The 15,797-nt window shown below is 41.2% G+C and overlaps 1 protein-coding gene across 2 annotated transcripts in view; it reads left to right on the forward strand.

The window, feature by feature from the left end:
• Positions 1 to 15,797, forward strand: part of RBMS3 (RNA binding motif single stranded interacting protein 3) — a 1,099,136-nt gene that overhangs the window by 321,667 nt on the left and 761,672 nt on the right. The window lies entirely within an intron of this gene.

Genomic DNA, 15,797 nt, shown 5'->3' on the forward strand with positions numbered 1-15,797 from the left:
TCCTGTTTATGACATGGTAACACATTCCGTACCCACAAAGAGCTTACACTCTAATGGGGGAGAGAAACATGCAAAAATACAACCAGAGTGGTTGAAATAAATAAAACAAACAGATGAATACTCATGAGTCCTAAAGATGCAAATAAATCCATAAGTGCCTGAAGAGATGACCTAGGAAATTAAGTGGGGAAAGCCTGTGGGATTTTAGGAGGAATTTGAATGTGGGGAAAGATGTGATCTCTCTGACATAGTACGGAATTGAATTCCAAACCAGGATAAAAACATAAGCGAGGAGCGGAGGTGGGAGAGGTGAGAGCAAAGTTGAGTGAGGCTTAAGCACTTGACATTCACCCCAGTCCCAAAGAACCTATGTTCAAATACTTAGATTTGGCCATATCCCCATCTGTAATTTCATGTTGAGCTTTACCTCTAGACTGTAAGCTCCTTGTGGAAGGGATTGGCTCTAGTGTATTGTACTTGCCCAAGTGGTTAGTACAGAGCTCTGCAGATAGTAAGCATGAAATAAATAGCAGTGATTGATTACTTTAAGAACAAAGGCAACAGGTTGGGGTAGTAATGATATTTATTAAACACTTGCTGTGTGCAAAGCGCTGGGAAAGAATACAAGGGTGAGAATAAGGACTCACAGTCTAAGCAAAAGGGGGAAATGGGACTGGAAATGGACCCATAAAAAATACAATAAATATAAATGTATAAACAAATATTAAAAGGAGTAGAAACAAAATCAACAAAAAAGATGAGGGCTATGATAAATCCATAATAAAATAAAAGCTGTAGAGTGCTGTGTCTAGGGGAACAGAATTTTAGGCTTCATGTGGCTGAGCCGCAATGACCACATCCACGGTAGCACCCAGGATCACGGTCTTCCTTATGATCTACATTGTGTGCCGGGGGCTTGTTGCTATGACTGCTCCTGTTCTTCCTTCCAAGCCAGAACCAGGAGAGTCAGGATTAAGGACCTGAGGTGATGTGGTGGTAGGAGGGGGGTAGGGTGGGAAGTACAGTGCGCTTACCTGAAAAGTGGTTTGGCTTCCTGGAGGACTGGGATGCTGATTCACCTGCTGCTTCCATCTTCCCCATTGTGATGTACAGTGTCACGGCGGGGGGCCGGGACTCTGATCTTTCCCCTTTCCCGAATAAGAGTGATAATAGCAATAATAATGACAGCATCAAGTGCCTTTTACATGTCAAAGCACCGGGTCAGATGCAGACAGCCAGTTTGGACATTATCCCTGTTCATTGTGGGCTTGGAATTTTAGAGAGAGAGCAGGTATCTCACCTCCACTTTTCAGATGAGGAAACTGGGGTCCAGAGATGTTAAGAGATCTGCCCGATATCTTTTATATTTTAAAAATGGTGCTGCAATGACTTACTGAGCTGAAAGTTAGAAGCCTCTTTGGTATATCTGTCTCCAACTCCTATGGTGAGATAGGTGAGAAACATGCAGACTTGATTTCAAGCCAGTCAATCCCACAGAAAGGTTTTCTAATGGCAACAGCTAATGGAACAATCACTACTTTAATTCTTTTCTTTCTACCATAGCAACGCAAAGAGGAAAACCCATTTTGTCAAATGCATAACAATATAAAAATCCAAATACCACAATTCCTCCCAGATGAGAGCTGCTCATTTGCTTGAGACAGTATAGGCAAGACTTCAAAATTAGTTGAAAAATAAAACATTGAAAAGCTGCTTACATGAATAGCAGGCAAATTAGGATGAGGAAGTTATCACAATAAAAGGCCTTTCAACCATTTACTTCCAGATTACTACGTAAATGAAGAAATTACTAGCAGTCGCAAGATAAAAAGAGTGGATCAATTTTTGAAGAAGCCGCAATATAAAAGATTTCAAAGTTAAAATTAATCAGGAAGCTGTTGAAAACACCTATTTTCCAAGTCATAAGCTAGATACATTTATGGAAGAGCAGACCAATCGCTAGGCAAATGTTACGTTATGCAAAGCTATTGCCAAATCAACCTAAAATCTTCAATTCTGAAGTTAATATTGACACTTTGTCTTTACAGAGGAGAGAAAAGAAACTCTTCTCTGAACAGCATCTTGAGAAGAGTGTCTAACCTTTAGGACTTGTTTGTTTGAATCCTCAGAAAGGGGAAATGTGTCTGATTCGAGAAGGATACACTTCTGTAGCTTCTATCTCACCGATATCCATGGTTCTGAATAATGTACATTTTCCTCCCTCTGGTCTATACACTTTCCAAATACTTAGAGTCAGTGAACCTCTAAAGCAATGTTTTGGGAAATATAGATACAACTTAAAGGTTCAAATTTAAATAAAAGGCCTAGGATTAAAGTGGATTTGATGTTGCATAGAGGGTACTGTGCGAATAATTTTTGCCTATAAAAAGGAGCAAGTGTCTTAAGTTATGCTGGAAGATATGGAATTTAGTCCAGGTTTCAAGATATGGTACACGGGCTTTTGGAAAATAGTACTCAAACTGTGGTTCCCTGTGTACTTTCATCTGGTTAATTTGTCCTCTTCAGGAAGTCCTCAGCTGACGTCTCCGATAGGAACTATCAATCAGTGGTATTTGAGCGTTTCCTTTGTTCAGAGCCCTGTACTAAGCACTTGGGAGAATACAACACAATTGGTAGACATGACCCCTGCCCTTAGGAGCTTACAGTCTAATGGAGAAGACAGATATTAAAATAAATTACAGGTAAGGGAAGTATAATGGTGCACATGTTAAGTGCTGTGGGGATAGGGTGAATACCTAAGTACTTGGGGGATGGGACTTAAATTCATATTTGGGATGGGACTTAAATTCAAATGTGAGGCAGAAGGGAGGAAGCATAGGGTAGGGGATGACACCTTCATCAGGGAAGGCTTCCTGGAGGACATTTAATTTCATTCATGCTTTAAGGATGGGGAAAATGCTGGTCTATCATATGTCAGGGGGACAGAGTTTGAGACAGAAGGAAAGGTGTGAGCAAGAAATTGATGGGTGTGCAGAGAGTAAGGGATAGTGATCAGGTTGGCATTAGAGCAGTGAAGTGTGCAAGTTGGAGAGTAGTGGGAGAGATGCAAGAATAGGGATAGAGTTGATTTGCTCTAAAGGAACACTTTCCCACCCATCCAAACATTTAAATCAGGAATGGGAGCTAGACAGTTTGGAGAGTAGCCTTTGCCCCATTTATTCTCAGTTGGTGGCACTTTCCAGGTCACCACCCGATAGGTCAGTAAGTTCACCGTGGATTCGTTTTTTAAGCCTGAAAATAAAGGTTAATAATTTTTCCATAATGGACCACACAGTGGCGAAGGCAATAGTTTGAAAAAGTCCACTGAGTTCTCTTCAATCAATATTTATTGAGTTATTAGTTTGTGGGGCCTCCTACCAAATTCTTGGGAGAGTACAGTAAAATTAGGAGGCACGATCCCTGCCCTCAAAGGTTTACAATTAGTGGAGGAGATGGGAGATGCTAAAATTCTTGATAATTACAGGGTCATTTAGAGATGTTCATAGGTGCTGTGGAGATCTAGGTGGCAATTAAAGAACACAAAAGGTGGGGATATGAGAAATTAATCAGGGAAGACCTCCTCGAGGAGATAGATTTCAGAAGGGCCTTAAAGATGGAAGAGAGTTCTAGGAGGAAGGGTGGGATCAAGAGGTCCACATCAGGAGAGACAAAAATGAAAAAGCCTAAGGAGAACTGCGTGGTTCTGTAAATTCAGTCATATTTCCAACTATTAGTTCTATTAGTTATTGTCTTGTAACAATTTCCAAGTCCTGTAGCCTCTGTATTTTTGGTGACATGTCAGGCAACAAGCAGAGAAAGGTGCCGACGCCAAAATGACTGAGGCTGTTGCCCTCAGAGTTCTCTCTGTGTGCTAGGGTCATTGACTTCTTTGTTTTCCTTTTTTCATGTATGGTTCATTAACTTTCCTGAAAGGACACTGAAGATTGCTCCCATTAATAAAAGGACTCTTTTCTGGCCTGCTCTTTAGCCCCATCAGTAACAGTTTAAGAAAAATCAGCTAACACTGATTTTATCCAATTCTTTCTCTTTGCAGAGGACAGGGGAAATGGTTGTGTGATTAGCTGTTTCCATTCACGTTGCATGCCTTTTACTCTTTGGCAGCTTATGCCAAAAAGAAGTAGGTGGAAACAGTGTAAGTTTGATGTCTGTTGGAAGTGATGATTTTTGTTTCACGAAGTGGTGAAGAGTGGAAACAGGACCCCATTCCAGGCTGTAACCATTTCTGCAACTGACATGTCAGATCTGTAGCAGTTGTCTCGGGTTCTATTCCAGGTTGTAGAATTTAGAAGAACACTGTACTCCAGTTTTTTTTTTTATGGTATTAGTTAAAGTGCTTACTAAATGTCAAACACTGTTCTAAGCGCTGGGGTAGGCGCAAGTTAATTAGGTCGAACACAGTCCCTGTGTCACATGGGGATTAAGGTCTTTGTGTATCAGTCTAAGCCAGAAAGCAGTAAGACATGATGATAGTAAGCTAGTGATAATTATTCTAAATAATTAACGCTGATAAATTATAACACTGATAATTATTCTAAATCTACTTTCTATCCCCACCCAGAACATTTTGTGACTTGAAGCCTCCGCAGTCAATGCCTAACTGGGGTGGATGCTTTCTACTTTGCAAACTCCTTGTGGGCAGGGAACCTGTTATTAGATTAATCTCTACTTCCAGGAACCTCAGCACAGAAATCTGTACACTGCCTTTTGGATGGTTTGAGTTCTTCGGTCAGTGGCCTTAATCTCTCTTGCCTGGCTGAACTGCAGGTCTCATGTGCTGAAACGAGAGGATGATGGAGGCACCAAGATTTCTCAGGCCTCATCCCCCAGGTGCCGCTTGGTTGATTCCCTATCCTGATCAGCATTCTGTTCTCCACCTCAGCATCCAGCGCAGTGCTCAGCACAGAGTGAGCAATGATTAAATAATGTAATCAAAGGAGTTGAGGGGCTTGGATTGTTGGCTTCCGCTGTACCTGGTCCCAAATCAATCACTTTGATTTTGTAACTCATAGAAGTATATTTTTTCCCCATTGTTTTCTCAGTTTTCTGCTGATTTTGCTTATTTGCCTTTTTGGCCAGGCTCATTTCCTTTCCTTCCAGCTCTCCCCTATCAGTTCCCTGCTCCTCACATTTTGTTTTGCTTTGTTTTTTGGCTGTTGAGCCTCTCCAATCTCCAAAGCCCAATAATTGGTGTGACTTTGGGGTCAAGGCTACAGCCTCAACACATGGAGGGAATGATCCTCATCCAAAATAGACATCCACATCCTCTCCCTTTCTGTGCCATTCACAGTGAATCAGTCAAGCACTGGAAATGTGAATGGATGCTGTTGCCTGAATAATAATATTAATAATTATTATTATGGTATTAAGTGCTTACTGTGTGCCAGGCACTGAACAAAGCCCTGGGGTGGATACAAGCAAATCAGGTTGGACACAATTCCTGTCCCACATAGGGCTCACAGTCACAGTCCCCATTTTACAGATGAGATAACTGAGGCACAGAGAAGTGAAGTGACTTGCCCAAATTCACACAGCAGACAAGTGGCAGAGCTGGGATTAGAATCCACGACCTTAGCAGAGACATATGGGCTGTTGCCAGTAAGATTTCTTCCCATTTACTGGCTCTTGACCATGCATTGTCCTCCTACCTCTTGCTACCTCTGCTAGTCAGTGCGGCCATTATATTTTTAAACTCTTCACTGTATAAAGTTTTCTGCGTAGCCCCTCTTTAGAAGAATGATGTTAGGTAAATCTTTTCGATAAGTGTAATTTTAATGGTAATCGATGGTGTTTATCTAGAGCTTATATGTTAAAGCGCTGTATTAAGTGCTTGGGAAAGTACCATACAACAGTTAGTAGACATGATCCTTGCCCAAAATGAACATCTATGGGGAATGCAGACTTTAAATATATTACAGATAAGGTAAATAGTAGAGTATAAGATTGTTTACATGTGTGCTGTGGAGCTGGGGTGCATATCAAAGTGATACTTTTGGCAACTATAATGTAAAACATTTTTGAATAGTATAGTAAACCTCTAGCTAAGCCATGCATACCATTCTTAATTGGTTTCTTGAAAATAATTTTAAGCTAAAGAATGCTAGGTGAAGAATAGTTTCCCATAGAAAATACTTCCCAAGCACATTGAGGCATTCTCAATATCTAAAATATTCACCGAAACAATAGAAATATATTTTAAATGATAAAAAATTCCATATAGTTGCATGGAATTATGGATCAATAATGAAATATTTTGATTTATTTTTTATGTGTTCACATGGATATCTTAAGTGTTCAACAAAAGGACACTTTATACTAACATGCTAGAGATTGTCACCATCTATGCAAATAGATCCATCATTATCTCATGCTGAATTGACAAGGGCTTTAAATACTCTATTCAAGCCAGTGAAAACACTTCAAAGAGAGGGATAAGGAAAAGGGTGGGTTTGTGCCTAAAGCAAAGTAAACATTTCAGCCCCAACTTGGTGAAAGAGCCATGTAAGAAATACTGGCATAGCTCTATCAAGAAAGTGCATAATGATTCCTGAACCATAATGCCCACGTGGTAATAGCCACCCACTAATTTTTTATGGTATTTGTTAAGCACTTAATATGTGCCAGACTCTGTACTCAGTGCTGGGGTAGATACAAGTTAAAAAAGTTGGACACAGTCCCTGTCCCATATTAGGCTCACAGTCTTAATCCCCATTTTACACATGAGGTAACTGAGGCACAGGGAAGTTAAGTTTATTCATTCAGTGGTATTTTTTGAGCACTTGCTGTGTGCAGGGCACTGTACTACGCGCTTGGAAAGTACAATTTGGCAATGAGTAGAGACAATCCCTATCCAACGGGCTCACAGTCTAGAAGCAGGGAGACAGACAACAAAACAAAACAATTGGACAGGCATCAATAGCATCAATATAAATAAATAGAATTATAGATATATACACATCATTAATAAAATCAATAGAATAATAAATATGTACGTATATACACAAGTGCTGTGGGGAGTGGAAGGGAGTAGAGCCAGCTGGAGGAAATAGGGGCAATGGGGAGGGAAGGAAGAGCAGAGGAAAAAGGGGGATCATTCTGGAAAGACCTCCTGGAGGAGGTGAGATTTCAGTAGGGCTTTGAAGGGGGGAAGTGTGCTAGTTTGGCAGATGTGCGGAGGGAGGACATTCCAGGCCAGAGGTAGGACGTGGGCCAGGGGTCGACGGCGGGACAGGCGAGAGAGAGGCCCAGTGAGGAGGATAGCGGCAGAGGAATGGAGTGTGAGGGCTGGGCTGTAGAAGGAGACAAGGAAGGTGAGGTAGGAGGGGGCAAGGTAAGTGATTTGCCCAAGGTCACAGAGCAGACAAGTGGAGGAGTCAGAATTAGAATGCAAGCCTTGCTGACTTCCAGTCCCTTGCTTTATCACCTAGGCCATGCTGCTTCTCCAATTTCTTCTTCCTCACCCTCCACATCAAAAAGTGTTTGTTGCATGGTGATATTCCTCAGGCAAGCGAAGAAGCATCAGTCAAGGAAATCCCAAAACTGCATTTTCAGCCCTTCTCTCTTTCTCTCTCTGCAATACTGGCCTAGTGGGTAGTGGACCTGGGAGACAGGAACGCCTGAATTTTAATCCTGGCTCTGCCACTTGTCTGTGACCTTGGGCAAGTCACTTCACTTCCTGAGCCTCAGTTATCTCATTTGTGAAATAAGGATGAATAATGTGAGCACCAGATGGGACATGGATTGTTTCCAACCTGATTAGCTTGTCTCTACTCCAGCATTTAGAGTAGTAATAATAATTATGGTATTTGTTAAGCATTTACTATGTTCCAGGCACTCTAACTTTTGACTTTTATCTGTGTTTCTACAATTAATAACCATACCTTTAATCCCACAAAAAATCCAAGCACTGCCATATTCTGGGAATGGGGAACATGGTACTGACCAACGGTACAAGTTGGGAGATATCCAGGACTTACCTACTGTTGAGAGAAGGGAAAATGTTGGGACATTCTATTTTTTCCCCACTTTTCATCCATGTGGATCATGATCAGCACTATATATTGTCAACCACTTCCATGCCGATTTTTCTACATAGCCCTCCCACGTGCACCGAATGAAAAGAGAATATCCTCTTCTAATCAACTCCCACCCTCTCAACTGAGCTTTGAGGCAATTTTTGGTCCAAAGACTTTGGTCCTCTTGCTAACACATTTAAATAAATATAGTTAAAGAGCACTAACTGAATTCTTAAAATGATTTTATTCTGAATTAACGTTATAATAAAAATCTTACAGGGCAATGCTTAGGTGAACTTGGCTTTTTTAATCCTAGCATTCACCTTCCCATTGTTAGGTTGAAAGACTTCTCAGTAAGTCTGCGGCTTTCAATACCCTATTCAGTGGCAATTTAAGTAGCACCCTCTCGACTGTAGGTAATACAACTGAATTTTATCTAGTACTATAATATAAAAAGCCAAACTTGGGTAGGGTCTTCATGTTTTGAGAAACTCAAGATTGAACCAAGGTACTTGAGGCTGTTCAATTTGTAGAGTATGTAATTTTAAAGTGCATATGATTTATTGTCCTCCGCCTCTAGTCTTCTGCATTTCAGTTTTTATATTTATGTGTATACACACTGTATATATGATAATATGATACACTATAATGATATGTAGTGTATATTATATAATATAATATACTGTATTTTCATCTCTTAAAATTAGGTCTCATACATTTCTGTACTACTTCGTTCCTAATTCTGCATTTCGGAACATTCTTTTACACAAAGAGCTAGGTAGAGTGAATTTGAAAATGATTTGTGATTCAGATATTTGACAAGTAGATTTCATTGAAAAACAAGGCCATATAAAAGACCATAGTTTTTGATGGAAGACATGGACAAATTTTTTTAAAAAACCTGCATCCTAAAACTCCTCATCAGAGTTCTTTCTAATCACACCAGCCTCAGCTAGAGAATATAAAGAGACATCTCAGTGGAATGGAGTTGAGGGTGGAAATTCACCCTCAACTCTGAGATGCAGCGTGGCCTAATGGAAAGAGCATGGATCTGAGAGTCAGATGACCTGGGTTCTATTTCACCACTTGTCTCCTGTCTAATCTTGGGCAACTCACTTAACCCCTCTGTGCTGCAGTTACCTCGTCTGGAAAATGGGCATTCAGACTGTGAGCCCCATGTGGGACATGGACTGCTTTGAACTTGACTATCTTTTTTTTTTTACTGGCATTTGTCAAGTGCTTACTGTAAGCCAGGCACTGTACTAAGCACTGGGGTAGAGATCAGATAATCAGATCAGACACAGTCCAAACCCATCTACCCCAGCACCCAAGTACAGGGCTCAGCACATAGTAAGTGCTTAACAAATACCATTTTTGAAAAATTCACACTTTCATCTTGAAAGATATTCACCTGTGTTATTGCTGGTGAAAGTACTCTTAGGTATGGTAAGAGAGGAAGTGGGAGCCCTACTGAAAAAAGCCATAGAAGAAGGCAAATACCTTAAAATGATTAGACTGACTAATGTGCCTCTCTGCCTGACTTCTGTAGGAAGGCATTTGGAAAGCTGAGAGTATGGCGAGTCTGTACTTTCTTGCAGGGAAAAAAAGTAACTAAGGCTGGAGCCAGAGAAATGTATTTAGAAGCACATTGGTTTAAAGGTAGCTGTGGGTTGGTTTGCCATCTCCAATAAAAGCCAAAATGGTATTTGTCAAGCAATGTTCTAAATTCTGGGTTGGATACAAGTAGTTAATTAGGTCAGAAACTGTCCCTCTCCCACTTGGGGCTCAGAAACTGTCCCTCTCCCACATGGGATTCACAGTCCAAGTAGGAGGGAGAATAGATATCAAGCCCCCATTTTACAGATGAGAAAACCCCCATTTTACAAAGGAGGAAAGCTGTGGCACAGAGAAGTTAAGTGATCACACAACAGTCGAATGGCAGAGCAGTGGTTAGAAACCCGGTCCTCCGATTCCCAGGCCTTTGTTCTTTCTAGACCATTTCTTTGGTCATTGACCTGTCCATGAGCAACAGCTCATGTCCTCCCTTCTGCCTGAAAGTCTCTCTTCCTTCACATCTGCCAAAACACTGCTCTCCCCTTATTCAAAGCCCTTCTAAAATTACATCTCCTCCAGGAGGCCTTCCCGGATTAAGTTCTCATCTCCTGCAGCACCACCACACCCTCATTCCCCCACCAGACAAACACACTGTCACTCCAGTACTTCTGCATCACCTATGCACTATGTATCTTTAAACTCTACTATTTCCCCCAGTTGATTGTAGTGGTTATCTCCCCTGCTAGCTCTTAAGATCCCTGCGAGCAAGGATTGTGTCTACTAACTCTATTGTTTTTTTTTGGAATCACTTAGGGTAGTGCTTTGAAAGAGTCATTGATAAGCAAATAACAATTGATTAATTCATTTTAGTTTTGCACAAAATCTTCCTCTAAAATATCAACAACAAATGGTAATGCTGTTAGCAATTGGTTTAGCTCTGCCTTCTTTGTAAACATCCAGGTTGATGGAAAAATGATCATTGGTTCTGTTTCCGGGAGGTCTTTGGAAGAAGACTATTATAGGCATGGGGCATTAAGCTGAAAGTGAGAAAACAAAAGTAAAAGTTGAGAAGTGGTTTGACTAGCCAGTGAAGACAGGGCAAAACAACATGACCCTGATAGCTGGATGGAAACTCTTCAAGTTAACAATAAAGACTTGTCTTGATAAGGTGGTAACTACAAGATAAGAGAATTCCATGAGAGAAAATGGATCTGTTGAAGAACTGGATGATAATGATAGGGGTGAGGTCAAGAATAGGTACAAAAAGGTTTTGGTTGCTCATAATGCTAATGCCTGAATTTGGGCCTGAGGATGTGCTGGAAAAATTCAAGTATTCTTCCGCATATTTCCCTTTTTATATACATCTTCCCTCTATTATGGAAAAAAACACAAGACTGTAAATTCAAGCATGTTTGCTCTGCTTCTTTATTTGCTTTGTAAACACTATCTGAAAACACACTGATATGAAACTCACCCAGATCTGAGTGCTTGCTTCCCCTGCCTCCTGGCATTTACCTGGTTTAAGGTTTGCCCATTCACACCCTTTTGATTTTTATATAAGACTATATCAAATATCATTACTGGGTGCAATCATTGAGACCATCGTTGACTGTGGCGACGGGATGCTTGGGACACAATTTGAAGGTTGCTTTCCTAGCTCATTTATACTCTGTTTCATAAGGAACTACTGTGTTAGCCTTCCCCAGAATTTTAGAAATCTAATATTATGGTACCCTGTCAGGAGTTCAACAAGAAGACTGATTCAGTAGAAGATGGGGATATGACAGGTGTTTTTGGACCAGTGTATTGGTGGTTTGGATGGAGAGGAAGGGGCACATTCTGGAGACAGAATTGACAGGATTCAGTCCTGACAGGATTTGGTGAGTGACTGAATCTGTGGATTGAAGGAGAAAGAGCAGTCAAGGATAATCCCAAGGTTGCAGGTTTGTGAGACCAAAAAAAAAATCATATTCAATGAAGGCTTTCTGTGTCACTAAATCCTGTTGGTCCTTCCTTCACAACCTAAGATCCACCCTTTCCTCTCCATCCGAACCACTGCCATGTTTGTTACAATCACTTATCTTATCCTGTCTAGATTACTGCATCAGCCTCCTTTCTAACTCCCAAACCTCTCCCTACTCCAGTCCATACTTCACTCCGCTGCCTGGATTATCATACTTCACTCTGCTGCCCGGATTATTTTTCTACAGAAACACTCAGGGCAAGTCACCTCCCTCCTCAAAAACCTCAGTGGTTGCCTATTCACCTCTGTATCAAAGATAACCTTCTCACTATTCGCTTTAAAGCTGTCCATCACCTTGCCCCTTCCAACCTCACCTCCCTTCTCTCCTTCTACATTCCAGCCTGCACATTCTGCTCCTCTGGTGCTAACCTTCTCGCTGCACCTCGATCTCGCCTATCTCACCACTGACCCCTGGGCCACGTCAAACCTCTGGCCTGGAACTCCCTCCCTCGTTATATCTTAGAATAGTGCTTAGAATAGTGCTTAGAGCTTAGAATAATCACATAGTAAGCGCTTAACAAATGCCATTATTATTATTATTTGCCAATCACCCCCTTCAAAGCCCTACTGAAGGTGCAACTCCTCCAAGAGGCCTTCCCAGATTAAGCCCCACTTTTCCTCATCTCCGTGTCACCCTCACTCCCTTTGCTCCTCTCTCCCTCCCTCCCCACCCCACAGCACTTATGTATATATCTGTAATTTTATTTATTTATATTGATGCCTGTTTACTTGTATTGATGCCTGTCTCCTGCCTCTAGACTGTGAGCTCATTGTGGGCCGGGATTGTCTCTATTGTTGTATAGTACTTTCCCAAATGCTTAGTACAGTGCTCTGCACACATTAAGCCCTCAATAAATACAACTGAATGAATGAATTTGTGAAGGCACTGTACAGTAAACAGAGTTGGTCAACAAGTTCCTGCCCAACAGGAGTTTACAATCTAGAGGGGTAGACAAACATTAAAATGAATTATGGATATGTATATAAGAGCTGTGGGGCTGAGAGTGGAGTGAATATCAAGTGCATAAAGGGAACAGATCCAAATGCATAAGTGAAACATGAAGTGAGGGCTTCTTCAGGGAAATGCTCTTGCAGGAGATGTGATTTTAATTAGGTTTTAAAAGTGAATATGAAATGGGAGAGAGTTTCTGGTCATAGGGAGGGTGTGGGCAAGGGGTCAGAGACAAGATGGGTGAGATTGAGATTAATGTGTAGGTTGGCAATCTAGGAGTGAAGTATGTGGGCTGCGTTGTAGTAACAAACGGGTGAGGTAAAATAAGAGGGAGCGAGATTATTGAGTGCCTTAAAGCTGATAGTGAGGAGTTCCTGTTCAGTGCAGAGGTGGATGAGCAACCACTAGAGGTTCTTGAGAAGTTGGGAAATGTGGACTGAATATTTTTATAGAAAAATGATGTGGACAGCAGAGTGAACTATGGCCTGAAGTGGGGTAAGGCTAGGAAGCAGGGAGGTCAGTAAGAAGGCTGATGTAGTAGTTAAGGCAGGATAAGAGAAGTGTTTGGATTAGCATTGTAGCAGTGTGGATGGAGAGGAGGGAGCAGATTTTAGTGATTTTGTGAAGGTAGAACTGACAGGATTTGGTGACAGATTGAATACGTGGGTTGAATGAGATGAGTTGAGGATTACGTAGAAGCAGTGTGGCTCACAGGCCTGGGAGTCAGAAGGACCTGGGTTCTAATCCTGGCTCTGCCACATGTCTGTTATGTGACTTTGGACAAGTCACTTCACTTCTCTCTGCCTCAGGTACTTCATTTGTAAAATGGGAATTAATAATAATACTTGTGGTATTTGTTAAACGCTTACTATGTGCACTGTACTAAGTACAGGGGTGAATACAAGCAAATCGGAATGGACACAGTCCCTGTTTCACAAAGAACTCAAAGTCTGAATCCCCATTTTACAGATGAGGGAACTGAGGCACAGAGTAGTGAAGTGATTTACCTAAGGTCACAGAGTAGATAGTTGGCAGAGCTGGGATGGGAACCCAGATCCTTCTGACTCCCAGGCCCGTGCTCTATCCATTAGGCCATGGTTAAGAGTGTGAGCCCTATGTGCGACAGGGACTGTGTCCAACCTGATGAACTTGTATCTACCCAATGCTTAGAACAGTGTTTGGCACATAGTTAATGCTTAGCGAGTACCATTATGTCAAGCTTGCAGGCTTATGAGACAGGAAGGGTAATGTTGTTGTCTGCAGCATTGTCTACAGTGATTGAAAGGACAAGATTTTGGTTATGTTTTAGTTACGTTTGATGACAAGTAGAGATGTCATAAATGCAGGAGGAAGTGAGAGACTGCAGAAGGGGAGAGGGACCAGGACTTTTAGGCTTTAGCAATGGTAATTGAAATAGTGAGTATTTGGTAGCTAATGTCTAAAGCACCACAGCTCCCCTCGTCTTCAAAGGGACTTCAACCCTTTAGCTCCACCTAAGCACTTAAATTCCTACAACCGCCATCTCACTAATGTGCGTTTATCTTATAGTCTATTACATCAATTCCTCTGGCTATCAGGGTAGGAGAGTGAGTCCTGTATGGTTAGCAGAAATACAGTGTGTCAGAAAAGGGATCTTAAAATGGAGGACTTCATTAGTAGCAGCAGGCAATATAAAAGAGTTTTAAAAATCTGTTCCATCAGTTTGGAGGCTAAGAACATGCTGGATTATTATTCTTTTAATAGGCTTTCAAAAGGCAGAAAGGAATGAGTAAGATCAGCATGGGTAAATGGAGAACTCCTGTTTTATTTGGGCTAAATTACGTTATTTAATATGGGGATGAAACTGATGAAATAGAGTGGAACTCAAAATATCCCAGGTCGATAAGGTACATAAAGAGAAAAAAACATGGGTCTGAATTTTCAGTGCCTCAGTTTACTCAGATATACTGGGAACCTTACATTCTGCCACCATGGGATCCAACATGACCCAAACAACTACCTTCCAGTCCTCTCTGGTTCCAAGTGATACACAAGGCATTTAAGAGCTAACAATGTCAAGCTTTAATTGGTGTGATAATTAAAAAGTTATAAGGAGATGCTTCAGGAGTTTTCTTTTGGGGGGGGGGGGTGAGGATAGAGGGAATTTCCCATTCCAAGGTCACTTTTTTTCGGAACTCTGTCTCTAGCTATAAGTGAGATTGAATGTCTCTAAGGAGACTGAAGAACTTGAGAAATTCAAATGCAATAAATTACTGGAACCTGATAGCATTCACCAGAGAGTTCTGGGAGGAATTGAATGAAAACTGGTGAAGATGTGTCTTAGAATATGCAACATAACTTCAGAAATGAAACTTCTTTGTGAGAGTTGGAAATTTATTAATCCCCGAGGAAGCTGATAAATTCTACTGGCTATCCAACCCCTCCCATTCTTGTCCTTCGGTGCCTCCCTCTCCACAGGTTACGAGAAACCAGTTGTCACTCTCAAGATGGCCGGGTAGACGTGATTTACCTGTATTTAAAAGAGCTTGTTAAAAAACCTTTAGAGAAAATAGGCTCATGATTAGGAACAAAATATCCCTCGAGGCAAAAAAATTTTAAAAAAATGAACTGATTCAGACCTCAGATCTATTTTATTCATTCATTCATTCATTCAATAGTATTTATTGAGCGCTTACTATGTGCAGAGCACTGTACTAAGCACTTGGAATGTACAATTCGGCAACAGAGACAATCCCTGCCCATTGATGGGCTTACAGTCTAATCAGGGGAGACAGACAGACAAAAGCAATAGCAATAAATAGAATCAAGGAGATGTACACCTCATTAAAAAAATAAATAGGGTAGTAACAATATATACAAATGAGCACAGTGCTGAGGGGAGGGGAAGAGAGAGGGGGAGGAACAGAGGGAAAGGGTGAGCTTGGTGAGCTTGAAAAGTGAGCTTGAAAGAAAGACCAGACTCAGAAACAGTTAGGTCTTTTCTGGGGCAAATCCACTGACTCATCAAGGATTTAGCCTTATTTTTAACAATGTAGAAGGGTGTACTGCTCCTATACTGGTCTTTTCAGACACACGTGTGAAAGGATCTCACCATCTGAAGCGTCATTGCTGAAATTTTAAAAAAAAGTATCATATATGTATACACACACACATATGACAGTACTGAGCTGGAACTGGATCTGTAGGCGAAGATTGCCTAACCTTATGAGGCAGGTAAATTAAGTTTGGAAACAGT

The sequence above is a fragment of the Ornithorhynchus anatinus genome, chromosome 8, assembly GCF_004115215.2.
Source record: "Ornithorhynchus anatinus isolate Pmale09 chromosome 8, mOrnAna1.pri.v4, whole genome shotgun sequence".
Lineage (NCBI taxonomy): Eukaryota > Metazoa > Chordata > Mammalia > Monotremata > Ornithorhynchidae > Ornithorhynchus > Ornithorhynchus anatinus.